Genomic DNA, 27,395 nt, shown 5'->3' on the forward strand with positions numbered 1-27,395 from the left:
CAGGATGATTTCAGAGAGGCTTGGAGAGACTGACATGAGCTGATGCTAAGTGAAGTAATGAGAACCAGGAGATTATTGTACATGGCAACAGCAAGATTATACAATGAATAATTCTGATAGATGTGGTTCTTTTTCTACAACAGGGTGATTGAGTCCTATTCCAATGGTCTTCTTATGAAGAGAGTCATTTGTACCCAGATAGAGGTCTATGGGGACTGAGTGTGAATCACAACATAGTATTTTCACCTTTTTTTTTTTTAATTGTTGCTTGCTTGCATTTTGTTTTCCTTTTTGATCTGATTTTTCTTGTGCAGCATGAGAATTATAGAAATGTGTATAGAAAAATTGCACATGTTTAACATATTGGATTACTTACTCTCTAGGAAATGGGGTGAGGGAAAGGAAAGGAACAAAATACACAAAGTTTTACAAAGGTGAATGTTGAAAATTATCTATGTATATGTTTTAAAAAAAACTAACAAAAATTAACTAAATGATATCAGATATACAAATTATTTCAAATATAATTTACATATTTACTCTTTGTTGTAATTTTAAAGAAAATATTGACTATAGATTTTTATTCTTTTCTAAGAGCATCTGTGCATCATAGTTCCACATCAATGGAATTCTAGCTAAATTTGGTAGCTGGGGGAGGATAGAATGGAAATACAGTAATAATGTTATCTTGATTTAACATAGGATAAGATCTGGAGAATATAGATTTTCACTCCTTCTGGCATTCCATTTTCAAATTACATTTATTTTCAGAAAACAAAATTCTTGAAAATCTGCAGAAATACATACTTGGTATATAACTGTCAATAACTGCTAAACTAGCAAATTACAACTTGCTAACATTTTTCACTATGGGAGAATAAATCAAGTACACAATAAGACCCCCGAAATAACTTAAATGCATTGTTTACCAAGACTGTTGCATAAAACATGCTAGATTTTTCATTCAACTCAGCACTTTATTAAATATGTACACAAACTACTACCAATTAAAAAAAATATTTGCAATCACTGTTTTAAAAACAGCTTCTGCCTAAAGAACTTACAAGGGAATAATAGATGTGAGGTGGGAGTGAGGATGGGCAGATGATAACATATTAAGCAGAGGTTATTTAGTTCAGATGAGAAAACCAAGGCTTTGGGAATTTTAAGTGACTTGCCAACCAAAATCATATATGTTGTGAGTAGAAGGGCTGAGATTTCCACTGGGATGATCTGATTCTAAGCTCCTGACTTCTTGTACCTCTTCTGATAGGTATGAAACAATAGACACACTAATAAGAACAGGGAGTGGTCCCAGGGCATGTTCCAACTAACATCAATTCTATTAATACATAAGATCACTGATTTAGAGGCAGAAAGAGCTTTATATATGATCTCATAACCCAACTGTTCATGATTTGAAAGAAGCATGCTGGAGAAAATGTAGTATATATGCACCTGAACTTAATAGTCAGAAAAACTTGGATTCAAATCTTATTAGCCCGATCAATAATATCATTATTATGACCTTGATCAAGTTGGTTTTTGTGCCTGAGTTTCCTTATATATAGACAATACTGGACTCAATGATAGCTTCCATATGTAAATCTATAGGGTTAAATAACTTTCCCAAGGTGACATAGGCAGAAAGTAGAACTAGAATTTGAATTCAGATGCTCTGACATCAAATTAAGAACTTTTTAGACCACACCACATTGCCTCATGAAAACAAAAACATATTTACAAACTCCCAAGTATACTGACACTGAATTATTCTTCCCTATTAGAGCAACCTTTAATTTCAAAATATTGCAAATGTCATCATGCAACATTCACACATGTGAATAAACACACACCTCCATACCTCTTCTCCCTGAAATCTGCTCTTGCTGACAAGAGCACTTCTCAGGTGTACAAGACAGGCTGGATAGGCTGAGAGGCGACCTGAAGTCCTTGCCACATTCAATCTGTCCTTTAGTAAATGATAATAGCCACTGTTTGCACAGGCTGCCACTATTTGCTGTTCTACTTCGGTGCCTCAAAGTCAGCGTGACATTTGTGTTCCAACGGAGCCAGGCCATTCCTATTTCTGTTTAGGCCAACATGGTCTGTCAGCCACTGTCACTTCCCAGATGTCAATGGTTCTGTGACGATGCTTCAGATCCCTGCCTCAAACTTGTCCTTGAAGTATTTCTTCTGCTGACTTCCATATACTTGCAGAGGTGACCATATGGAAAAGTTCTTTAAGAATCCAGGTGTTATCCTTCATTCTTATGTGCGCATCCTAGTGAAAGCAAACTTTGAGTAAAACTTATTTGGCAAACATGAGGTGAAACTGCCTCAAGGTTACTGACTTTTCTCCCTCACATGATGTTAAGGACAGATAAAAATTGCTGCTATTTATCATATTTCAATACTGAGATGATCTGTGTTCCTATTGCTTATTCTTACTTCTGTGATCTTGAGAAGATCACTCAGGCACCCCAATTTCTTCCTCCATAAAACATGGGAGATAGACTATGTAACTTTTGAAATTCTTTCCAACTCTAAATCTAAATCTTTGATTCTCTCTAAAAAGAAAATTTTGAAAATGAAGTAGGTTAGAAATGGGTGCTAAATATTTTTCATATTTAAGCTTTCTTCATAGTATTGCAACTTAGAAAACACTAAAAAGGTGACTAGAATGTTACCAACTCTAGAATGAGAAGATCTGAGAGCATCCATCAGGTGCAGACCAATCCCAAATCATCCTTATTTTAGACAATTTATTCTATTAACCACATATCCTGAATCAGTTGCTTTTAGGTAGCTCTCCAGGTGGGTATAAAAATTCAGGCTAGAGTAAATCAAAATGGATGTCACCATAAGGGCCTTGAAATGCAGCTGGAATCTAAAAGATCCAGCATACCAGACTTTACTGAGCAGTCCCTTACTCCCAGACTGGCATTAAGTCAAACACTGCAGCTTGGGGAGGAGGGCAGAAACAAACAACTTTTCACCTAACAGATAAGAAGAGTGCTACTAAATTTCGAACTTCCTAAGTCTTCTTATTTGTAAAGTGGAGAAAATAAAAGCATCTACTTTCTAGCATTGTTAGAATCATAAAATGAAATATTTGTAAAGTACTTGGATTATATAATTGCTATCATCATCATTATTATTCTCTGGAAAGATAGCTCATAGGAAATGCTTAAACACTTGATGAATCTTTAAAGATTAGGTCAGATGAAAAAAATCAGAATAAGAAAATAGCAAGTATGATATTTCAAAAACAAGTACAATACCATGATACCAGTTTCATTTTTGTAGTCTTTCTCTTAATTATTTTTTATGGTCACAGGTTTGATCATACTTCTTTCTTAATTTAGTAGAGAAGGCAGAATTCCTATAAAAAAAGGGTGGGGAAGAGATGTTCACATCTAGTAACAGATATGGAAAATAATGCTGCTTCTTAAGAATGATTATTTTTGAAATCTATTTCTTTCTCTTAGAAAAATTTCTTTAAGCATGGTCTCTCAAACTACCTTCATAATTTCTTACAATGATTTCTAAAATAAACAGCTTTTCATCCAGATCAAATGCCAATAAAAATGTATTCACCAATGATTATAGAAAACAAGGGAACAACAAGACTTCTGTAAAAAGAAATCTCATTCTTTTCTTTCTGGGTAAGCTTCTAATTCCATTCCCTGTCCTATTTGCCTGCACAAATCAAACAGACTTAAAGGTCTAAGTCAAATTACTATTCTTCCAATGTTCTTCTCTAATTTTTTTTAGCCTTTTCACCAGAAATAATAACTGATCATTTAAGTAAGAGGCAGCTTGGCAAGTTGCTAGTCTTAAATTCAGGAAGACCTTCTTTTGAAACCTGCCTCAGACATTTATTAGTTTTATAACTCTGGACAATTTAGTTAACCTCTTTTAGCCTTACTTTCTTCGTCTGTGAAATGGGGATAATATCACAGGGTTACTGTAAAGATTCAAAGTGTACTATGCAACACTACCTCACACCTCTCAGAATGGCTTAGATGAGAGGAAAAAATAATGATAAATGTTGGAGGGATGTGGGAAAACTAGGACACTAATACATTGTTGGTGGAGTTGTGAAATAAATCAAACATTCTGGAAAACAATTTGGTACTATGCCCAAAGGACTATAAAACTGTGCATACCCTATGATCCAGCAGTGCCATTCACTGGTCTATAAACCAAAAAGGTCATAAAAGAGGGAAAGACTCATATGTGCAAAAAATGTTATAGCAGCTCTTTTTTTTTTTTATGGTAGCAAAGAGTTGGAAAATTAGTGGATGGCCATCACTCAGGAAATGACTGAACAATTTATGCTAAGTGAAGGTAATATAATATTATTGTTTTATAAAAAATGATGAACAAGCTGATTTTAGAAAGGCCTGGAGTAATTTACATGAACTGATGCTGAGTGAAACAGTACCAGGGACAGATTGTGCACGGTAACAGCAAGAATGTGCAATGATCAACTACAATTACTTGGTTCTTCTGACTGGTTCAGTAATCCAAGGCAATTCTAAAAAACTTTGGATAGAAAATGCTTTTTACATCCAGAATGATTTTTTCCCTTTTATTCTGATTTTTCTCTCACAACAAAATTCATAAAACAATGTGTTCCTAAATAAATAAATAAATAAACAAACAAAACAAAGAATATTGTGCCAATACTAAAGTGCTATAGGAATGCTAGGTATTAAGTGAAATGTCTTATCTCATTGAGATTATAAACTTTTAGTTTATAGAACTAAAATAGGCTCTCTTATATTTAGAGGAACCTATTGTAGGCTTCTTTTATATCCTTCTCAATGTCTACTAAATTCTACCATATATATGTTTAGTAAAAATTTACTAAATGTCAAACTATCTCTAAAAGTTATGTATTAAACCTAATTTATTTTAAAAAAATTTTAAATTAAATCAAATTGAAGGGGTTGTGAAACAATCCAGGTTTACAAAAGGAGTATTTCAAAACAAGTAGCACATATTAGTCCAACAAAGAGAAGAATACAGTAAGATTAGTAATAAGAAAGATGAAGAGGTTACTTATGATAAGAATAATAACAGGAATGGTGCTCATTTGTGAGCATCATTCTTACTTTGCCCTGAGAAGGCATAGGTATTTTAAGCTGCAGACTGCAATCTAAAGAGAATTTGTAGAGCTGACCATAGATACACAGTGGCAGGAATGTTGTTAGGTAGAAGGAAGACAGAGTTAGGAAGAAATGAATTCATCACTTGTACTGGCTCAGTCTATTGATATAGGGAGACACAAGGCATTTTATGGCCCCAAGGGGAGAAAAACAGTGATGAGCCAAACACACAACTGTTATGTGATTTATTTGGCAAAGTCCTCTTGCAATGTATTTAGTCTGTAAGTTCCCTTTACAAAATTAAGGGGAATTTCCAGGATTTTCTAACTTTGAGTCAAATTAGGAGGAAAAAAAAAATATACATGCTGCCTCTGGTGAAAAGGAAATTGCCTTTGCATCTAAGAGCACTACTTAATTGGTTGACTGTCCTATATTCCAAAACGATTGGTCCTGGAGGCAAGAACCCTCTTTTGGAAAAAAAAGGCCTTTCATAATGCCTATCATATAGTACTTACTTAAGAGATATGTTATTTGTTTTATCATAGACATTGCTCTGAGGACAAAGAGACTACAGGGAGAAAATTAGCTAAAGGTTTTAATTAGAGGCTACTGTTAATCATTCTCCATGTTTCTAGCCTCTACTTACCAATTTCCACACTGTAAAAATAATCCTCCTAAAGCATTAGTCTGCCTATGTCACTACTTACTTTCAGAAACTTTAATAGTGCCCTCTTGCCTCAAGAATAAAAAAAGAAACTCCTTGACTGGGTATTTCAAGTGCTTCCCAATTACTCTCCTATCTACTTTCCCAAGTCATTCTATGATATTGCCCTTCATGACACCCCAGCTCTAGCCAATCTGGCTTAATGAAAGTTCCTCAGACCTGGAATTACACATTTTGTAACTCTTTGTATAGGCCAGCACTTCTCAAATGTTCTTGGTCTTCCTGATTTCAAGCCTAGTGCATCACCCACCAGCTATAGGTTTGTTGGTTTTTTAGGACAGTAAAAAGAGAAAGAGATATAGTGAGAATTTTCTTCTCAGAGGCAATTGTTTTTTAAGAGACCTTCTGCCATAGTAATCAATTAGTTAATGAAAATGTATTTGTATTCAAATAGCTGAATTTCCTAAGTTCTAAGTTTTATAGCACAGAGGAAGGTTCAATTAGTATTTTCTTTCTTTTGGGGGGAAAATTTGCATAAAGCAATTTCCTAGCAGATTCATTCCATGCCAGTGAAATGTGTGTGTGTGTATGTGTGTATTAAGATGTTCTTGAATTAAATCTTAAAATCATGATCAGTTAAGTAGCTTGTTAATTGTTTTGATATTACATCAGAAATTATACTGTTGAAAAACAATAACAGAGATATTGGTTTATATTTCTCATTGATTAACTTCTAGCCTATGGCATTCTAAATCTTCAGCTAATCATGAAGCAGAATCATGGGTTAAAATACACAAAGTAAATTTGGAATAATATTAAATTATGCAAAACTCCACACAAAAACTTTTTTTGCATAAACAAAATAAATTTTAAATCCCCAAAAATGTTGTTTAAAAATAACTACTGGCTAAATTCATTTATTTTCATTTTGTTCTATGGTTTAGAACAAAGCCATAATCTTAACATTTAATATCAAAATTGATTACCCCAATTATGTTTACAGTCTTTGAAATAAACCTCCTTATGCCAACTGAGGCAAAAATACTTTTTAAGTCATGAATCACAAACACTAAACAAACCTGAAAATTTAAGAAAAAAACCCAAACATATCAAGTAAATTACAAGCCTAAAAGCTTTACTGGAGTAAATATTAAAGGTTTTGCCATTCATGCTTCTTCAAAGAGGGCTAGAACATCTCATTAAACTATGATTCAATTGTGAATTATTATTTTAATATACTTTGGATTTTAGTGGAATAATTAAATGATCGAAAAATCTTGTCACATTGCATAGATACCTATCCTGTGTGCTATAGAGCCATTTTATTTGACATTTTTTTAACACAGTTTTTTATTAATGATTTAAAGTGTAAATCTGGACAATACTTGGTTCATTTTCTCTCTCCTCTCTCCATCTCTCTGTCTCTCTATTTGCCGCTTTCACCCTCTCTTTCTCCCCCCATCTCTTTTCTGCCTCTATTTTCTATACACATATATATTTGTTATATGCACACAACATATATATATATATATATATATATATATATATATATATATATATATATATATATATATATATATATATATATATATAATAGCAATTTACTAGAAATTAAGAAGTTATACGAACTTTAAGGTACAATTTCACACTTCTCACATTAACTAAGATAACAGGAAAAAAATTAATGCTAAATGTTGGAGGGAATGTGGGAAAACTCGGATAGTAATGCATTGCTGGAGGAGTTGTGAATGATCCAATAATTCTGGAAAGCAATCTAGAACTATGCCCCAAGGGCTATAAATCTGTGCATACCCTTTGATCTAGCAGTGTCTCTACTGGGCCTATATCCCAAAGAGATCATAAAAAAGGAGAAAATACCCACATGTGCAAAACTGTTTGTAGCAGCCCTTTTTGTAGTGGCAAGAAACTGGAAACTGAGTGGATGCCCATCAGCTGGGGAGTGGCTGAAAAAGTTATGGTATATGAATGTTATGGAATATTATTGTGCTTTAATTCTGATTTCAGAAAAGCCTGGGAAGATTTACATGAAGTGATACTGAGTGAAGTGAGTAGAACCAAGAGAACATTGTAAAAAATTATGTCATGATCAATTGTGATACATTTGGTCCTTTTCAACAATGAGGTGATTCAAGGCAATTCCAGTGGACTTGGGATGGAAAGTGCCATGCAGATCCAAGGAGAGAACTATGGAGACTGAATATAGATCAAAGGATAGTATTTTAACTTCTTGTTGTTTGTTGGCTTGTTTTTATTTCTTTCTCCTGGTTTTTCCCTTCTGATCTGATTTTTCTTGCATAGGGAGAATAAATATAATGAATATGGAAATATGTTTAAAAGAAATGTACATGTTTAACCTATATGGGATTGCTTGCTATGTTATGTTGGGAAGGGAGATGTAAAAGAGAAAGGAAGAAAAAATTGGAACATAAGTTTTTGCAAAAGTAAATGTTGAAAATTATCTTTGCATGTATTTGGAAAAATAAAATACTATTAGAGAAAAAAAAAGAAGTTAAGCTATGAAATAGTCAAACCAATATCTCATTTATTTTTAGCTGTATAATTTTTGATGAAATCTCAAAACAACTAGAGAACAAGTTACTTGTTTATAATTTGAGGACTTATAAGAATACATATTATATACATGAATATATCTAATTATACTATTTATATACATATATGTGTGAGTATGTTTAATAAATAGTAATGTATGTGTATGTATATGTAAGTTTATATATACATATATTTACACATAGATGCTTTTCAACATGGGATCTTCTTTTCCCACCCCTTTGTAGTAATTATTTAAATTTGTGTTTAGAAAACCCACCTTTGCAATATTGGTGACATTTAACTTAAAAATGTGTAATTTTAAAAACAGCACAAAGTAAAAGCTACAAAATCTAAACAAGATCTAAGACTAAAATCTTCATTCATCTATCTGGGCCCTACTTGTGACTTTCTAGGTTTTTTCTTCTCTGTGTCACTATGTCCCCCTGGAAGTTTACTGACTCTCCAACCTCCTCAGCTTGTACATTTTCCTGTCCCTGGTCTTCACAAGGTAGCTATGTCCTCATTCCTTTTTGGGTTCCATTTCTGACTCATCTGGACTTTACCATTCAGGAACAGATTTCTCTTACTCTTTTTGCTTTACTTTATTTCTTGTCTTCCTGCATTAGAATGTAAATTCCTTGACTAGAAACTGCCTTTCCCTCTGGGCACTTAAGTTTATAGCTACCATAGAAAGCAATAAATGTTTGTTGAATTAACTTGATGATAAAATGGGGGAGGGGTACTTCCTTAAAGTATTTCTTTTATATTCTAAAATAAATTATTATTAATTATAATGATAGCTCACATTTACATAGTTCTTTACTATTTCAAAAGCCCTTTCCTTGAAATCCACCTGAGAGTTCAATTCTTCTTTATTAAGTGATTGAACAGCTATTATAAATCTTCATGGCTCAGAATGGTAAGTGGTCACCATTTTAAAAAAAGCTGGAGAGATCTTTAGGAATAAAACAGAAGTTTATTGTACACACCCCTCCCACCACTGACCATCATGCTCATTGGCTGAGGGGTTTACATTCTAAATGCGGGAACTACCCAAGAAATTGAACTTGGTCAATAAGTACATAGTTGCCCATATTTGATTGAAGTAGGGAGAAAATGATGTCATGGGAGTATGGCAGGAAAGGAACTTAAGTATGTCCTTGAGTCAATGCTCAAGGACCTTCAGGCCTACTCCAACTCTGAAGTAGATGAAGACTTACTTGATTTTCACATTAAAAAATCTTGAGAGATCTCACCTCATCTTGTTCGGTCCCCCCCTCTTATTTGTACACTGAGATCTCTTCAAATTTTTACAACATAGGGGAAAAAATATCAGCTCCCAAACAAGTGAAGAGGCCCAAAGTAATTTAAAAAATAATAACAGGAGTGATAATATAGACAATTACAATGCACTGGGTTCAGAGATTGTATTCTCATTCAGTGGAGGTGCCCCCTCCTCAAATGTAATTTGATGTCTCCCTTATCTTCAACTGTTCACTCTGATAAAGGTGGTGCCACAGGTACTTTTGTTCTGGTTTGGTGTGTCCAGCCTTGTTCCTGGGTCCAAATTGCAGTGTCTGAGGTCAATATCACCTGGTAGTGTCTGTCCAATTACAGAGTCAGCTTCTTATCCTTCCAGGATTGGATCAAACCCAATCTCCTGGGGTCTTTCTTTGTCTTAGGTTTGGGTTTGTGCCCTCAATTCTGGCAGGGTCCAATCTCTTGCTGCCTTCACTAATTAAATGGCTTAAATTTTTCATCTCCCTCTCCACAAACTGCAATTCTCTTGATACTCTAACCCCCAATCCTCCCAGGAAATTTAATAGATCAATGGTACAATTATGGTGTGTTTCCTTGAATCCTCCCCTACTAGTAGATCATCTACATACTGTAACACTCAAGTTCTCATTACTTGTTGGAAATCTCCCAGGCAATTTTCAAGGATTTGACCAAAAAAATTCAGGGACTAAGTATAGCCTTGGGGCAAGAGACACCACCTCATTTGTTGCTTCCTTCCATTCTCTGAATCTTTCCATTGGAAAGCAAATAGGTTTCTACTACTCTCCTTTAAAGGGCAGTGCCAGAATGCATCCTTCAGATCCAATACACTGAACCACTTAGCAGAACTAGGAATCTGGCCCAGAATGGTATATGGGTCTGGAACCACAGGGTGAGAACTAACATGATTTTGTTAATCTCCCTTAGATCCTGAACTAACCTATATTTCCCATCCTCTTTCTTGATGGGAAATATGGAATATGTTGAAGGGTGAAATTCAGGATTCGATTAGTCCATTTCTCAATAAGCCTTATATCACAGGCTGTAAACCTCTCCTTCCTCCTAGTGAAATTGGATATTGTTTGACTTTTACCAACTCCCTAGGGTCTTTCAATGTGATTTTTATCTGGACTTTGTCTGCTCTGCCTGAATTGTCAGATCCCACTGAAATCTTAGAGTTTATCCTACTCTGCTCTTCTTTGTTCATGAGTGCCATTCTATTGGGGTATATGCTGAGTCCATGTGGAATCAACATAATTTCTAGTTTAGTTATTAACTCTCTCCCCAACAAGTTTACTCCTGCTTCTGAGAGGAGCAGAAATCTGCCCAATGTTTCTCTTTTTCCCATATACAAGAAAATTTCTCCTTTAATCCCAGAAATCACCAGATCTCCTTAGATAATTTAATCCCTTCAGGCAAACACGTCACTGAAGATCTTGATCCCCCCCCCCCCCCCCCCCCCCGTGGTCTTTTAAGAGCATAAGAGTCTCCTGGTGGGGTCCCAAGAGTTCTGGGTGGGAGTCTTTCAAGAATTCCTGATTCCCCTAATAGTCCTCAAGCTTAACAAGGGAACATATCTGCTGTTCCATCCTCTGCTGGGGGCAGTCTTTTTATATATGCCCTACTTTTTGACATCCCCTATACCTCAAAGGCTTTCTAGTGTCAGGAACAGCAAGCTTCCTGTCCCTTCCTGAACATTTGTCTCCTTTCTTTGGGGCTTTGTCCTGTTGGTTTTTTTTCTGCATTCTTTGCAATTCCCTGTACTGTCTGTACTAAGATTTTGGTTTTGTGTGTTGGTTTATCATCATCTCTCCTAACATACACCTTGGTGACCTCCTCTAATAGATTGGAAAGATTCTTATTATTTTCCACCCTTCTACTTTCTGTTAACTTTCTACTGATATCTGGTCATACACTGGTCTGTGCCTTTGGCACTGCATTTTGAATTCCCATAATTATCAGTTCTCTAAGATCCCTCATACTTCCCTGATGTATGGAGTTACTGTGATCCCAATTTGGATCTACTAAAGAGTATTTCTGATCAGGTAGGATAACTCCTGCTGCTAGAGAGTGTCTCCTATCCTACTCCTTCATAGCTGTTGCTCTAATTAGTCCCCTCTCCTCTTGAGGGAAGAAAAAATTCAAAATAGACAAAAGTTCTCCATAAGTAAAAAGATTAGGGCCTCATTTCCTTCTTAAAGGACCTCACTTCTGTGGCACTGCAGGGAACATTCACGTAACCTATATCTCCCTAAACAAGGGAACTTCTATTAAGGGATACAATTTAGGACTTGAGGGTTTGGGCTCTGGAACAGGGTAATTTTGGATATCCCTTTGAATTCCTTCCTTAGTGATGCAAATAGCCCCCTTGTAGGGCCTGGGTGGGATTAATTGAATTAAGGACCCATTTTATCTTGGGGAGCAAGAAGAAACCCTTGGATGCTGGTGGGCTGCCTAAATCAGAGCAGGATGCCATCCCGCTAGCACCCAAGAGTTCACCTACTCACCAAGTCATGTGATCCCAGATGAGCCCCCAAAACTGTGTGGCTCAGACTGGTGAGTGGTCACCATTTAATAAAAAGCTAGAGAGATCTTTAGGAATAAAACAAATGTTTATTGCACATTCTCACAAAAAGTGGGTGTCCCTCCTGTCCAGCAAGCAATCAAAAGGAGGAGGCACCTTTTTGGACAGGTTTTATACTTTAGAAAGTCCTTAACACAAATACCCCTCCCACCACTGACCATCATCCTCATTGGTTGAGGTCTTACATTCTAAACATGGTAACTACCAAGAAATCAAACTTGGCCAATAAGTGCATAGTTGCCCATATTTGATTGAAGGAGGAAGAAAATGATGTCATGGGAATATGGCAGGAAAGGAACTCAAGTATGCCCTTGAGTCAATGCTCAAGGACCTTCAGGCCTACTCCTACCTTAAAGTAGATGAAGTCTTACTCGATTTTCACAATTGTCTTGAGAGATCTCACCTCATCTCATTTAGAACTGAGTTATTCAACATCAGTTAATTTTATTCCCAAAAAAAGTACCAAGGTTTCAAAGTAGAAATACTTTGAGAAAATATATCTCAAGATTTCATAATCTTGCTGAAAAGCAGTATTAGTAACAGCAGCTATTTAGAGTTTATCCTATACCACCGTTTTGGACTAATATTGTAATTCCTACAATAAATTTAAATAACTTTATGTAAAGGAAGTGGACCCCATAGATGACCCTAAATTATTATATGATAAAATCAAGGAATACAAAGGCAACATGTCTGGGGGTAATGACAAGGGCTTTCCTCACAAGGAAGTTTTGAGGTAGGTAGTACAATAATGCCATTTCATGGATGAGAAAATTGAGACTCTAAGTTAAGTGATTGGCTATGGTCAGCCAGCCAGTGTTTGAGCAGGAATTCCAACCTAGATCTCCTGGCTCCAAATCCAGAATTCTGGAGGAGAAGGAAAAAGAGAAGAATGGAAGAAGGAAGGAAAAAGAAGGAAAAGGAGGCAGATGAGAAGAAAAGGAGTTTATCTCATATTTGTGGCTTTCCCTTTAGGGCCAATTGAATGTGTATCTTGGATTTAAGGGGTCAAAAAAGGAGGGAAGAAACAAAAATGAAAACCACTGTAAAAATGTTTCACCACAACAAAATCATTTAACAACTATGATGCAAGTATTTCCATTTATTAAAAAGGGGGTTAAGGGAGATGATTTCAGAACTTAAAAAAGGCAAAAACCATTTCTCAAAATTTTCTTTAAAATCAAATGGAATCTTGAATGCTTAGTTGTTGTTTTTAAAAATTAAAACGTTGTGTTCACTACCAAACTATGCAAAAGGTTGCCTTAATTCATTACTGATAACAAAATGTTAATTGTTACTATTTTTTTCTAGAAAATATAGTCTTATAAATATAAAAATTTCCATTAAAATACCAACTAACAAAATAAGACCATTTTTTGACCAAAAAAGATTCCCCTTTTCTATAATTAATACTGGGATATTATTTCCATGTATTTGGAGATAAGATTATATGATCATTCATTTTATTGCATTCATAAAGAATGGATTCCTGATATATAAACATTCAATGGGACAGACAAATTTATGAAGCTACAAGTTGACATGGCTGGCCATAAATGACTGATGTCTCAGAAATGTCATTCATCAAAATGACTTGGTCATTTTTCATGTAAGAAATACATAATTCCACATGTGGCATAAAAATGAATTACATCAGCAGATGATTTATAGTTTAAAGAGATAAGACATTGAGAACTTGAATTTCCTATTCTATGATGATCAAAGTCCTTCAAATACTATATTTTCTGCCTATTCTGTAGATTAACCTCATTTTCATGAATGTATGGAAATATATTTCAAGTCACTTGGCCCCTGAACTGCTTGCTCATCTGTTAGATTTTGAAGATACTTTTTTTTTCCCTGCATCAATCACATATTAGCTATGGAACCATGGAAGGATTCTAAAACTATTATTCTATATAATCCAATAATCTGGAAGATAAAACATATATAAATATATCATAGAATTTGAGAGCTAGAGTGAATCTTAGAGACATTTCTGGATCTCAGATATTTGCTTTAAAAAGAAAAAAAAATAATTTTTATGAAGAATCCATCCCTGTCCAAAAAGATGTCAAGACTCAAAAATTCTCAATATGGCTATGAAATATGAAAATTATGAAGTATTTGATGTCATATCTTTTAATGCCCATTACTAAGAATAGTTGAATAGGTTTGGGTTTTTTGTTTGTTTGTTTTGATTTGTTTTAAGGCAGGTAGGTGATACAGTGAATACAGGACCAGATTTGAACCAAATTCAATTATGGCTTCAAACTTACTATCTGTTTGATTCTGTCACATAATCCCTGTTTGCCTCAGTGTTTTCACCTAGAGCATGATACACAATTTCACCTCCACAGAGTTGTTGTAAGTAACATATGAGATTAATATAAAATGTTTAACATAATGACTGGCACATAGTAAGCACTATTATAAACACTACCTAGTATTTTTTTTTTTTTAGTTCCTGAGAGTTTCCATTGTTGCCTATAAACATGCTCATATCTAACCCCTCCTCAAAAGTCCTTCACTTCATCCATCCATCCAAGCTATCCCCTCCATATGTCCCTTGCCTTTTTTAGGATAAACTCCTTAAGAAAGCCAAATGTAGGTATCTCCTTTACTTCTTTCTTCTCACTCTCTTCAACTATCTGCAACAAAGATGTCAAACTAGCTTTCAAGTACTGCTAAAATCATATCAAAATGTAACAGTTAAACATTTGAGAAAATAAATAAAAACACAAAAATACATAGATGATAATAATTTGGGATTCTCTAAGTTGATATGTACCTTAAATGTAGCCTATCATGGATTTGACACCAATGATTTACATTATGGTTTCTAATGTTATCATTCAACTGAAATGGCTCTCTCCAAAATTATCAATGAGCTTTTAATTGCCACATACAATGACTTTTTTTTCTATCCTCAGTTTTCTTGACCTTTTTATAGCTTCTGAAACTTTTGATCATCCTCTTTTTCCTTGATTCTCTATTATCTCTAGGGTTTTAAGACAATAATCTCTCCCAGGTTTCTTCCTATCTATCTGACTACTGCTTAGTCATATCTTTTGTTAGATCTTTATCAATGGTATGCCCACTAACTATGGGTACTCTTCATGGGACCCCTTTCTCTTCTTCTACTGTATCAGTGGTCTCAAAGTCAAATAAAAATGAGGGTCCTTATATTGTATGTATTTTTATTAGTTGCATATTGACTTAGAAAACCACATTATATCTTTATCTATGTTCTATTGTATTTATATTTTGTTAAGCATTTTCCAATTATATTTTACTCTAGGTAGTAGTGGGCCACATATTTGATTTCTCCTGTTCTATGCAGATACTCATAATATTATCTCATTTGATACAACAACTCTGGGAGGAAGGCAGGTGATATAATTATCCTCATTTCAAAGATTTCCTTATCATCCACTGGATTCCATTATTACCTCTAGAATGATGATTCTCAAATCCACTGATCCAACCCTAAACTCTCTGCTGACCTGTAGTCTCAAATACTCACTGCCTAATTTCAAACTTGTATCCTATAGACAACCGGAACTCAACAAGTGCACAACTGAACTCACACTCTTTCTCCCAAAAGCCACTCTATTTGCAAACTTCTCTATTATTGTAGAAGGTACCACCATCTACATGTCATTCTCAATTTATCTATTCCTCATTCTCTCTTACTTTCCCCATGTCCATTTTGTTGCCAAGGCATGTCCATTTTATCTTTGCAATATCTCTCCAATATTCCTCCTTTTCTCCTCTGTTACCATTTGGGTACAATCTCTCATCTCAAGAACCTGTTGGTTGATCTGCCAGTCATAAGTTTCCTTCTATTCTAATCCATCCTCTACTAAGCTGAAAAAGTGATTTTCCCAGAATACAACAGGTCTTTGCTAAGACTTTCTCAGTCTTCTTATATTTTATACTCACCTCCCATCAGTCCAAGAGTACCATCTACCTTGCTATTTCTTGAATAAAACACTTTATTGCTCCCAACTCTGGACACTGTCATTCCTCATATGCCTTCCTCATCTTTATCTCTTGGCTTCTATGATTTTCTTTAAGTCCAAAGTGAAATTCTCCCTTATACAGGCAGCCTTTCATTGTCCAAATTAATTATAATGCCTTTATTCTTTTGATTATTCCCAATTTATCCTGTATGCAGCTTTGTACATAGATGTTCGTGTATTATATCCACCACTACTCTGTAAGCTCTTCCTCTCCTTGAAAGCATGAGGGTTTCTCTTTGTATCCTCAGTGCTTATAATAATGCATGGAACACTGTAAGATCTTAGCAAATGCTTAGTGACTAATTTTCAATAAAAAATATTTTAAATGAAATTTTAATATTACAAATGATAATGATCATTCAATATTTTTTGAAGTTATCCCTTAATAATACTCAATACATACTTTAAATCAAGTTAAAAGAATGGAATATTTTTAGTGTGTTTAAAGTTAAATGCCTTGACCATTTTAATAGAACAAAGATTTAAATTTGTTTTCTGATTAAAAGTCCAGCATAATCTCCAGTGGATTACAAAAAAGTGTGGGAAACTGTCATAGTTTTTCTTCAATGAATTTTTAAAATAGGATCCTAAATGCCACATTACCTTGTTCACTTGTCATCTGTTCCTAATAGAGTACAGTAAGCCCCTTTCCATTCCCCTTCTCTTCTCCCTCCTCCCACTTACTAAATAAGGAATCTAGTTATATGAACTTTCTGATTACTCACAATATGTATAAACAGCTATTTTGCTCTGCCAATATTCCTCCCCTCCCTGGTATTCTCTTCACTGTCCTGGGGAGACAAACAATTCTATTTTTATTCAATACAACAAGCACCTATGTATAAAGCATGATACTAGACTCTGAGGAAATGATAAAGAAGCCAATATCCTTATCTTCAAGTAATTTACAATCATGTACCAAGGGAAGAGAAGATTGTGTAAGCAACTGAAATAAAAGAGCTAGAAAAGCGATAAAGAGTTCAAAGGTTGGAGGGTTGACTTCTGATCATAAGCATTAGGGAAGCCTTATGTAGGGGAGAATGGTGTTTGAGTTGGAAACTTATAGAAGAAGAAAAATTTCAATAAGCATAAATATGAAAAAACGTATTATGTATTCAGCAAAAAGGCATGAGTAGAAGAACTAGTCATGTACCAGGAAAAATAAATAGAATAGTTTGGCAAGAGTTTAAATCATAGAAAATAGTGAAAGAAAAGACTATAAATGTATGTTAGACCCAGACTGTGAAGGTTTTGAATGCCAAGATGAAGAGTCTGAACTTTTAAAGTTGGTAGGCATGTAAGACAGTCAATCAGAGAAGAGACATAATAAAATCTGAGGAATGGAACACTTAAATCTATTATTCACACATATAATGGACAGAAATATTATTATAGTTCAGAAAAGAGTTAACAAGAGCATGAACTAGGGGGGCAATAGTAATGGAAATAGGAGGAGACATATGAAGTAATATGGAAATAATGATAATGTGACTTTACATCTGACTGGACATTTGGGTCAGTCAGTAAGATAACTAGTATTTGGGTAAGGAAAAAGAAATTAGGGAAGAATCAATGATGAGAGGTTTTAAGATTGGTTGAATTTTAAAGAATTATTACCAAAAGCAAAAAAAGTTTTTGCCAAGCAAAAACCAATACTTCATTTTTAAAAATGTAATATCTAACCAATTAAATGCACTCTTTCCAAAGGATTTAAATGATGGAACCTTTTTTTAAAAAAAAATTATAGTTTTTATAGTTGTAGAAATGTTTGACCAAAGTGAATATTATTTAATACTTGAATAAATATGCAAAAATTGGGAGTTGTGCTTCATCAACTTTATTCATTCTCTTAAAATATTTTTCCCTTTCCTTTGATCCTTTAACCCTGTCTTCTAAACTAGGGAATCATATTTCACTACATAAAAACATCAACCAATATATTTTTTTCAAAAGTCATATATATTCCCACAATCATTTCTAGCTCTGATTCTGATTTGAACAACTGACAGGAATTACTACACAGCTTTTCAGAAAGAATCCTAAGTAAGATAAAATCACTTATCAGTTTAATAAATCAATATTCCATATGTAAAAGCATGTATACATACAGAAAGGTCTATGTCTATGACAGTTTTATCATAAACATGAGGGAGACTTTAAAGTTTTTTTTTTTTTTTTTTAAATAGAAAATTTCTTTTTTTACCCTTATCTCTTCCTATAATAAAATATAACACAACAAGAGTTGAGGATGACTTCTTTTTCTTGATATTGCCACCACTCCCCTGGGATAGGCATTCATCAATGCAACCCTGGCCTCTACTGAAGGACCCCAATGGTGGGCTTTCATGACTTCAAGTCTCTTCCCTCTCCTATCCTCAACATGATGTCAAATTGATCTTCCAAATGCCTATGTCAACCTCCAATTCAAACAATTCCAATGTCTTCCTAAAGCTAGTCATAATTTTATCCTACCTTTTGGTCTTCTTACAAATAACTTATGCCCCTCTCCATCCTACATAATCCAATGAAACAAACAATGAAAAACTTGGCTCCAGTCTCCTTCAAGTGTCAGCTAAAGTTTCATCTTCTGCAAATTGCCTTCTCTCTGAAGGAAGATTCACACACAGGTCTTCCTGACTCCAAATCCAGCATTCTTGATAGTTTCATCTGTAGCAAAATTAATTTTTAGATACCTCCCTTTTATATCTCAGTGTGATTGTTTACTATTATCTACTATGCATCTTCCTCCTTCCTCTCTGCCTCCTTCCCTCCCTTCCTTGCTTGCTTCCAGAGCTTACTCTCTTATCAACAAAGCACTTCAATTATCTATGATTGCCTCCATAAAGATCAGGCATAAGAGCAGGATTTTACTGGAGAAACAACTAATGGAAAGTCCCCCTTCTTCCCATAGCTAAACTAAAACTACTATTAGGATGAAGCCTGAGACCATTAACTTCTCTCATAACAGGGAAGCGAGAATGTAGATTAGACAGCAGGGATACTGGTGATGAAATCAACAGTGGTTATTCAAGTAATCTAAGAGAAGCACAGAATCTATATTTAAAAATATAAAGGTTAGTTGTGTTATGTAGGATCTTCATTTTTGTCTTAAAAATTATATCCAAGTAAAGTAAAATCTCTATGGAAAACATTAACAATTTTAAATTTCTTATTCCTAGAGAAGGACTTATTCCAGTTACTAAAGAAATTTTGCTTATTATAAAATGAACTATCTCAGAATTAAAAAGCAATGTATCTGGGTCTCTGAAGAACCTATTATCATACATAATTAAATACAGATATGGACTGTTTGTCCTTTGATTGTCCTACATCTTCAATTTTTATTCCTTAGAGGTTGTAGTGTTCCAAGATATATAACCAAATAGCATCTCTAAAAAATAATAGTGTTCCTCCTCCACAGATCTGAGAGGTAAATTATCCTGTTTTTCTAATGTGTTTATAATATCATTTATGTCTAGATCATGAACCCATTTCAACTTTATCTTGGTATTTGGTGTTAGGTGTAGGTCTATGCCTAGTTTCTGCCATACTAATTTCCAATTTCCCCAGCAGTTTTTGTCAAATAGTGAATTATTATCCCAAAAGCTGGGGTCTTTAGGTTTGTCAAATAATAGATTTCTATAGTCATTGACTATTTTGTTCTGTGAACCAAACCTATTCCACTGATCAACTAGTCTATTTCTTTAACAGTACCAAATGGTTCTGATGACTGCTGGTTTATAATATAGTTTTAGATCTGATACAGTTAGGCCACTTTCATTAGCTTTTTTTTTTTTTTTTCATTAATTCCCTTGAAATTCTTGACATTTTATTCTTCCAAATTTTTTTCTAGGTTAGTAAAATAGTTTCTTGGCAGTTTGATTGGTATAGCATTAAAAAGATTAGTTTAGGTAGTATTGTCATCTTTTTTATATTCACTCAACCTATCCAAGAGCACTTGATATTTTCCCAATTGTTTAGATCTGACTTTATTTGTATGGAAAGTGTTTTCTAGTTTTGCTCCCTTGGCAGATAGATTCCCAAATGTTTTATCCTATTGACAGTTATTTTAAATGGAATTTCTCTTTTTATGTCTTGCTGTTGGATTTTGTTAGTGATATATAAGAATGCTAATGATTTATGTGGATTTATTTTGTATTCTGAAACTTTGCTAAAGTTGTGGATTGCTTCTAAAAGGTTTTTAGTTGATATTCTAGGGTTCCAAGTCAGGGGTTCTCAAACTATGGCTCGTGGGCCAGATGTGGCTCGCTGAGGACATTTATGCGGCCCACCAGGTCATGGCAAATGGGCTGAGGGGCAGAGACAGAGTGTGAGTTTTTGTTTTTACTATAGTCTGGCCCTCCAACAGTCTGAGGGGCAGTGAACTGGTCCCCTATTTAAAAAGTTTGAGGACCACTACTCTAAGTATACCATCATATCATCTGCAAAGAATGATAATTTGGTTTCCTCATTACCTACTCTAATTCCTTTCATCTCTTTTTCTTCTCTTACTGCCAAAACTAGCATTTCTAATGCAATATTGAATAGTAATGGTGATCATGAGTAACCTTGTTTCACCCCTAATCTTATTGGGAATGGTTCCAGTTTATCCCCATTTCATATGATACATGCTGATGGTTTTAAATAGATGCTACTGACCATTTTAAGGAAAAGTCCATTTATTCCTATACAATCTAGTGGATTTTATCAAATGCTTTTTCTGCATCTACTGAGATAATCATATGGTTTTTGTTAATTTGGTTAGTGATATAGTCAATTATTCTAATAGTTTTCCTAATATTGAACCAGCCCTGCATTCCTGGTATAAATCATTTTCCCAAGATTTTTCAACCCACTCTTCTCTTCATTTTGGATCTACATAACTAAAGATGCAATGAGAGAGAAGAGAGAGAGAGGAAGGAACAGAGGGAGGGAAAGAGGAAGGACAAGAGAGAGGAAGAAAAAAGTATGTATAACAATGGTCTAATCTAAAAGCCTACTCATCCAAAGGCATGTCATAAACAGGAATATGTGAATTTTTGACTCACTTCTTTTTTCCAATTTCTTGAAATGATCATGAATTGTTAAGATGTACTAATCATGTGGTGAGGATAAAAGATAACAAGTGGATAACCAAAGTATTACACTAATACAGAGAAATATGAAAGCAATTCACAGACTAAGGATGCATGAATGACTGTGATCTATATCAATGGAAAAATCAACTCTTATAAGATCACAGAAAGAGGAAGACACCAGAGGTCCAATGCTTTATTTTACATATGAGGAAGCTGATGCCCAGTGAAGTCAAGTGATATGCCTACAAACACAGTAAAGGCAGATCCAAGATTTAAATCTAAGTACTCTGTCTTCTGATTCAGGGCTCTATATACTCTGTATCATTTTTGTGCTATAATTCTTGTTGGACCAGATGACATTGTTAAGAGCAGACACTGAGTTGATAGTGAAACAAAATACCAAATACATGGAATCAGGTTCTAGTTTGATGCCATGAATTTCAAATGCAAATGAATAATTCCTTTGCACTAGGTGGTAGAACTTTAGTCAAAATGTGCTTGAGTGGAGTTGGGACAAAACATGATTTCAATAACCCTAACATTTAAAAGAGAGTAAAAAAAGAGGTAAGTCAACAATTATGAAGGATTTCATTTTCAATTCAACTTATTTTTGTTGTTTAATTAAAACATTCTGCTTCCATATGAAAGAATATCAGGGTTTGGGAATCAAATATTAAGAGTAGCTATGGGTTTATATCGCATACCCCCTTTCTTTTTGGAAAGTAGTAGTATAGTGTATAAAACACTTACAATGAGCTTACAAGATATGGGTTCAAATTTTGACTCAGACACTGATTTATTCCAGAATCATAAGAAAAATATCTAAAATTCTCTGAAACCCAGTTTCCTTATTATAAAATGGGATTACTATAGTAATGTTATCTATTTTTAAAAATTGTTGTGAAGGTCAAAGTGAATGTCAGTCAAAAAAAAATTACTGCCTATTATGCGCCATGTACTTTATTAAGATCTGGAGATAAAAACATGGAAAAGGTCACCTGCCCTTAGGGAGCTTACAAGCCAATGGGAAAATACAATATATAAAAAGAAGCTAAAAAGCAGGGATGGAGAATGAAGAAAGATGGAAAGGAGGATCAGGAAAGATATCAAATAAGGGCATAAGGAATCCAGTCCAATAGAGTGTACTCTGTGGGAAATAAAAAATATGGATAGCCTGGGATTCTTATTTAAATGAAGGCTTTGCAAGAAGTTTTTTGTTCCTTGTCCAATTAGAGGGACAGAGAGTACTGAGGGGGATGAATGATGTATGGGTACAAAGCTTATGTCATCACACAGGATGATGAGTTTCCTGGTGATGAAGTTTCCTGGGGACATGATGGAGTTTGGTCCAATGTAGAGCAGCTGGTGGGTATGTATGTAAAGTCTTTGGAAACCTTTAAGGTGCTATATAAATCAGCTTTTTAAATTTTTTTTTTAACCATCTAGTTCTTATTTTTTCAAAAGTATTTAGATACAAATGGTGTTGAGGTGATTCACTATCCTTCTATTATTGATTTCTATGGGTTACCACACAAGTGAACAAGTGAACAAAATAACAAGTAAAAATGAATGAAAGCATTAGGATTTAAGCTAAATTTCTATAAGCTCACTGAAAGTATCTTTAGTACAACTTGAATAGCTCATAGGGCAATAGGAATGATGTACACCTCATTCTGTTCCCATATGATTCTAATTTCTTTTGCTAAATCTCTATTTGGAAGTTTTTCTCCCGTGTAATTAAGAAATAATGAATATATTGCTAATATCTAATAAAAATTATCTAGCAAAAAATTCTTAATTTTAATAGATTGTTATATCCAATTGATTGCCAAAATAGTCTTTAATGATAATGTTGTTTCTGTTTTCTTGTACATAGTAGGGATATTTGTAATCTGACAAGTCTGTACAGTAGGTAGGATCGTTTGTAAAAGAGAATAAGTTTTTAATGAATAAGCTTAATAATTAGGTCGTATGTACTATATTATTATAGTCTACAGGGAGATGTTATACTTTCTCTATCTTCCTTACATTGATCTCCAAATTTAGGTTTTGGTAGAATAATCCTATTCTTAATTTCTGATGGCAAATGACTTGGTCATGTTTGATTCCACAAAACGATCTGCATGAATGAGCCATTTGCTTGATGTTTATTAACATATTGGCTGACTTCATGTGGTGATTACCCATGGGAGTCCTTTTGATTCTAATCATGGAATTTGAATGTAACCACTTTTGCTTATATTTGAGAAATTCAGTGGTAGATATTTATCAGCTTTTGCTAAATAAAGCAATCAATGAATTCTAAAATGATTTATTTACATTTCCACCTATTTATCATGAACATGAAGATTATCAATCCGCTTCCATCTTTATGATGAAGAAAATGTTCATCTTTTTCATAACTACTTCAGAATGATACTGTTTTATTAATATTTCATAGGTTTTTTGTTTGTTTATTGGGAGGGTTAGGTAACTTACCAAATTTTTCATCATCTACTTGGCAGTTCTGAAAGTATATATTAAAAATGTTTTTGTATATTTGGCAATTGTATAGAATTAAATATGCTCCCCATGGTAGCAAGGTGGAGCAATGGATTGAACAATAGGTTTGGAATCAAAAAAATTTACCTTCCTGAGTTTAAATCTTGGCCTTTGACACTTTCTAGCTGTATCACCCTAGGGTAAGCACTTAATCCTATTTGCTTCAGTTCCTGACCTATAAAAAAGTTCCAGAGAAGGAAATGTTTAACTACTTTAGTATCTTTGCCAAGAAAACCCCCAAATAGGGTCAGAAATAGTACTAATACAACTAAACAACAAAAAATGTGTCCTCATTCAACTTTGATTTCAAAATACCTTTAATTTTCAAAATATTCTGTCACAGCCCTTTCTTTGAAACCTTTCTGCTCAATCAATAGCTGGAAGAGATCAAGATACCATATTCATCTATTAGTTTCATGGATTCCTCAGGTGCAAGCTCAAAGTCCTTAATCTTTTTTCTTTTCTTGAAATATGTTAATAATTCTATACTTAAGTTCAAATAGTGCAGTGTTCACACAATGAAGACACTTCTCACTATGCTTTTCCATAGACTAACACACCTCATCATTGTCACCATTATTATTAGATACTATTATTATAATTATTATTATTATTTCTAGACCTTGATTTGGTTTAAGGCCTGCTCTAAAACACTCTGAAAATGTGACTATGGACAAATCATCTGACCTTTCAAATGTCCCAGGCAACTTTCTGAGCCTCTAAGTAGTACCTACTATATAAAGAAGATTTCTTCATCAGTTATTTCATAAAACACTGAAAATAAAAGTTCTAATCAGTTCAATAAGCTGAACACATTTATTTACAATACAGATTCATGACTTGATCAAACATCCAAATTGGATCCTATTGAATAGTTCTATATAATGGGTGGGGGGGAGGGAATCTACTTTGTTAGTAAAGTGAATAAAAAAGCAAGGATAGATTTTTTTTTTTTAAAGAAGACCAATACTGTCAATTGTTAATTGTGAAGTTGTGAAATTAATAGGAAAATAAAACTACCTACAAGAAAACAAACTGAAGTTCAGGAAAACATTGTAACATTTTTAAATGTTCTGTTTTTTTAACTTCACAAAAATATTAGGGAATTAAGCAATGTTTGAATCTATGCAATATTTTATTAACATATTTTATTAAACTATTTTTATTTAAAATATTTCATTTTTATTAAAACTATTGCAAAAAGCTAAATAAAAGGAAATTGAGTCATACCTACAAATTCATTTAAATTTTTATATTATACCACATTCATTTCTTTTTTTTTTTATTCCCTTGTATTCATTTTTCCAAATTACCCCCCCTCCTTCTATTCCCTCCCCCCGACGACAGGCAATACCATACATTTTACATGTGTTACAATATAGTCTAAGTACAATACATGTGTGTGAATATCATTTTCTTGTTGCACAATAAACATTAGAATCCGAAGGTACATGCAACCTGGGCAGACAGATTGTAGTGCTAACAATTTACATTCCCCTCCCAGTGTTTCTTCTCTGGGTGTATCTACCTCTGTCCATCATTGATCAACTGGAAGTGAGTTGGATCTTCTTTATGTTGAAGATTTCCACTTCCATCAGAATACATCCTCATACAGTATTGTTGTTGAAGTATACAGTGATCTTCTGGTTCTGCTCATTTCACTCAGCATCAGTTGATTTAAGTCTCTCCAACCCTCTCTGTATTCCTCCTGCTGGTCATTTCTTACCGAGCAATAATATTCCATAACTTTCATATACCACAATTTACCCAACCATTCTCCAACTGATGGACATCCATTCATCTTCCAGTTTCTAGCTACAACAAAAAGAGCTGCCACAAACATTTTGGCACATATATGTCTCTTTCCGCTCTTTAGTATTTCTTTGGGATATAATCCCAGTAGTAACGCTGCTGGGTCAAAGGGTATGCACAGTTTGATAACTTTTTGGGCATAATTCCAGATTGCTCTCCAGAATGGCTGGATTCTTTCACAACTCCACCAGCAATGTATTAGTGTCCCAATTTCCCCACATCCCCTCCAACATTTGTCATTATTTGTTCCTGTCATCTTAGCCAATCTGACAGGTGTGTAGTGGTATCTCAGAGTGGTCTTAATTTGCATTTCTCTGATCAGTAGTGATTTGGAACACTCTTTCATGTGAGTGGATATAGTTTCAATTTCTTCCTCTGAGAATTGTCTGTTCATATCCCTTGACCATTTATCAATTGGAGAATGGTTCGGTTTCTTAACAATTCTCTATATATTTTGGAAATGAGACCTTTATCAGAACCTTTGTTTTTAAAAATATTTTCCCAATTTGTTACTTCCCTTCTAATCTTGTTTGCATTAGATTATTTGTACAGAAACTTTTTAGTTTGATGTAATCAAAATAAATGCAAACACAGTTTAGCAATGATTAGAAAACCATGCTCCATATTTACTTGAAATATACCTTGTTAATATTCCTTCTGCAGTGAGTTCCTCGTGGGTGTTCTGTAATTTTGTTTTTAAAAAATAATTGGCCACTACTCATTGCTCAGGATATCTCTAATTGTAACATGAAATCCAATCAGCCATTAAATGCAATATCATTTCTGTTGTATCATTTAAAATAAAAATCACAGCACATCACTATAACATACTGTCATGCTGATAAATGACTACTAAATCCAAAAGCAAAAGTGATTGTGATTAGAGAATATGATAATTTCCCACATATCTCATGATATTAGAATAATAAATTTCATAGGAGAGAAAATATTACATAATAGTCTTAGTTGTCAAATTTCTCATGGAGTTATACTGTAAAATATAAAAATATAAGATTTTTGAAAATGATTTAGTGCAATCAAATAAGTCTCAATCAATGTACATCAATGTACAAGGAGCACTAGGAAGAAAGTACTGGTGCAACAAAGAAGGCTATGGAAAAAAATATCAGACTGTCTACTTTGCTGTTAAATGTCTGTGGGACCTTTAATGTGGTATTCAATTGCATCAGGTCTCAGTTTCTTCATCTTTATAGTGAGGACCTGAATTTTTTTTCTAATTCTATAATTCTTTAAAAAAAAAAAGTAGCTAGCAAAGCTAGCTATATGATGAAATAAAGTCTACTGCTAGTTAGTAAGAGCTATAGAAAGAAGATAAAGTTATGGATTCAATTCCTGCAGGAATTAATTAGTTTTATTCTGTTCCATCATTATAAATTGTCTTCTCCCTTTTTTTCTCCCCTTTCCAAAGAAATTGAGAACAACTGCGTGGCACTCATGGCAGTATATCACCAGTAGGGAAAACATAATTAGAAATGCAGACACACAGAGACATATACACACATACATATACACATATTCATATGTCTACACGTGTGTCTGTGTGTATACATATATATATTATGTGGTAGATCCTACAAATAGTGGGTCATTGTCATCTTGAAGGCTATGACATTATTAGTTATTAAATGATCACCAATAACTGTAATATTTCTATAATTTTCAAACAAAAGATGGCAATAAGAAATGTATCACATGAACCCTATA

The 27,395-nt window shown here is 33.9% G+C and overlaps 1 protein-coding gene and 1 long non-coding RNA gene across 6 annotated transcripts in view; both read right to left on the reverse strand.

Moving 5' to 3' along the window:
• The window catches only part of PARD3B (par-3 family cell polarity regulator beta), a 1,277,739-nt gene that overhangs the window by 1,038,887 nt on the left and 211,457 nt on the right, over positions 1-27,395 (reverse strand). The gene's annotated exons all lie outside the window — the stretch shown is intronic.
• LOC141560557 (uncharacterized) lies at positions 743-24,751 on the reverse strand. Its single transcript, XR_012487745.1, has 4 exons — positions 18,712-24,751; positions 16,965-17,030; positions 3,285-3,385; positions 743-2,284 (listed from the first exon to the last, which is right to left on the reverse strand). It is a non-coding gene; the product is annotated as an uncharacterized LOC141560557 (long non-coding RNA).

The sequence above is a fragment of the Sminthopsis crassicaudata genome, chromosome 3 (genome assembly GCF_048593235.1).
Source record: "Sminthopsis crassicaudata isolate SCR6 chromosome 3, ASM4859323v1, whole genome shotgun sequence".
In the NCBI taxonomy this organism is placed as follows: domain Eukaryota; kingdom Metazoa; phylum Chordata; class Mammalia; order Dasyuromorphia; family Dasyuridae; genus Sminthopsis; species Sminthopsis crassicaudata.